This window comes from Ipomoea triloba, chromosome 16 (assembly GCF_003576645.1).
Source record: "Ipomoea triloba cultivar NCNSP0323 chromosome 16, ASM357664v1".
In the NCBI taxonomy this organism is placed as follows: Eukaryota; Viridiplantae; Streptophyta; class Magnoliopsida; order Solanales; family Convolvulaceae; genus Ipomoea; species Ipomoea triloba.
In genome coordinates, this window is record NC_044931.1 from 6,026,865 (window position 1) to 6,029,569 (window position 2,705).

Consider the following 2,705-nt stretch of genomic DNA (forward strand, 5'->3'; position numbering starts at 1 on the left):
CTATTAATAATATTAATCTGAATTATCTTAACCATCTATTTGATTAAATAATTCATCTGAACCATCCATTTGATTAAATAATTTGACCGCCATTTTTGCTACCCATTTTAGGCCTAACTCTCTTTGGCTCTTATTAGTATAGTAGATATAGTAGATATAGTAGATATTTGATCTCATCCTTGAAGTGATCTAAGTGCTTCACGAGGTGGTCTTGATTCTTTTTTTTTTTTTTTGGATTAACGAGGTAAACCCCACTCCTGACTGTGTGAGTAGTGAGTAAATCCTCGCCCTGTGACCCTAGCCGGCAAAGGACCACAAGGAGGTAAACTAGCCTAGGTTACCCATAGCTGACCAGCTCAAACCCAAGGGCTTGAGGTTCGAATCCACGACCTATCGGCTAAGGTGTAACTCTCTTACCACTTGGACTGCCCTTATGGGCAGGTGGTCTTGATTCTTGAAACGTGACTGTGTTGTGGTGTTGAAGATTGAGGAGTTCTTTTGACATGCACGTAACCACTAAGTATATGATGAAGATTGAGTTGGTGTAATGTGTGTATAAATATGTCTTACCAAGCCTTATAATCTTTGGTGATCGATCATCTAGTGAGTTGGGCTGATTTGAGTTACGCAACAGACGCATGAGGTTTTACTCTGAACTGTGTAAGCAATTGTTGTGTTCTCGATTCTATTTCAATTCTTTACTTATATTTTATTTTGTATTTAATCTATGTATCTGATACATCACCTAATCCATATAAGTAAATTAATTTAAAATCAACTAGGAACCAACTAGGAATCTCTTGCATTCAAAACTCACGACCCTTTTTCAATTTATTTATTTATTTATTTAGCTAGCAGAGTACAATCAATGGGCAGCAACACAAATATCATTTTACAAATAATGGTAGTTATTCATTTCTCATAGACTAAAGATCTTTATACTCATTAATATTTTATTAAGACATTTTTAGATGTCATGTTATCAATTTTCTAATTAATAAAGGTTTGATGCAGTTGTATTTGATTAACATAAAAAACTTACCACTATCTTTTAAGTCTATTATCAAAATTGTTCTAAAAGTGCATACATTTTCTTTTTTTTAAGCACCATTTGCATTTTACTACAGCACACTTATTGATGAGCCATTGTTGCATGTCAATTTTTTTTTTTTTACTTCATCTAATTTTTAAAAATAATTGCAACATTATTACTGCTATATAGAAATTTATCCCTACATAAGTGATGTGAAAGGTAAAATATATAATTATTATGATTTTAGCATAATACTAATGACAAATTTAAATATTATTGCATTCATTTGAAAATTTTGTAGTACAGATGGTGTAAACAAATTTTATAAAATACAATATAAAAATTTGAAAATCTTAAATAATAGAAATTATTTTAGTATTATGAGCCCAAAACAAATTGATTTACATTAATAACATAATTGAATAAAAACTAATTGAACTAACTTATATTTGTAGAGTTTGAAAAAATCTAATGATACTGGGCAAATGTCTTACATTTAAATATAATGTTATTAAATTAATTGAAATTCACATATTTAAGAATATTGCCTTGTCTCGAGACCTATCAATTTAAAATGAAGAAAAATAAGATATAATAGAACTGTTAAGTACCATGTGGTCTTATAGCATCATTGTTACCCTTCCAAATGAAGCAATTTATATCGTGGACCAGGGTGCACAATGCATTGTGCACCCCCGTACCAAAACGACGTCGTTTGGTCATTTTAATTAACGGTTTATTTTTTTAGAAATCACGTTTCCCGTTTCGGCCGGTTTGTGTATTTGTGTTAATATTCTGTGTACTCTTTAAAGACATTCTGTGTATTGTAGACTATGATTCAGTGTATTCATGTTATCGGTACTTAATCATAGGTTGTTACGTGTTTTGTGTATTCGAATGTTAGGATGATGATTTCTGTGTAGTTGTGTCAATATTTTGTGTATTCCCTCAAATCATTCTGTGTATTCTAAACAAGGATTCCGTGTATTACCTGAAGTCATTCGCGTCCACCATCCACTAACATTCGAAACGACATCATTTCAGACCAGGGTCTACAATGCACTATGGACCCTGGTCCACGATATAATGATTGTCCAAATGAGAGGTCACAGGTTCGTGTTAAAAAAGATAGGTCCACAAATGTTGAACTATAAAGTCTACTAAAAACATACTAAACAAAACTAGAAAAAAAAAATTATTTTAAAATCTACCTAAACTCATACTCTTAATTTTCTTTTTAAAAAATCATAAAATATTTAGAAATATGCCTAAATATGTAATATAGTAAGTGACTACATTAATCCATACAAATTTCTAAATATAATTATTTTAATTAAAAATATAGCAATATAAATTATAATTAAATAAAATAATATTATACGATTTGCCTAAACACATATTACTAAATATTATGTGCATATACAATGTATTATATAATCATATAAGGATATGTGTCTTATTAGAATTTAAGGATTGAGAAGTGATTGGTTTTGATAGTTTTAGATTAATCCGACTTAAGTCAGTTCTTATATCGTGGACCGTGGTCCCAAAACGACGTCGTTTCAGTAAGTGAAAGACGGAGCCCGTAATTGACACTACAGTTCATCTCAAAAGATACTGTCTTACATTTGTTTTGATATTATCGAATGAAACTGTAGTTATATCGAAATGT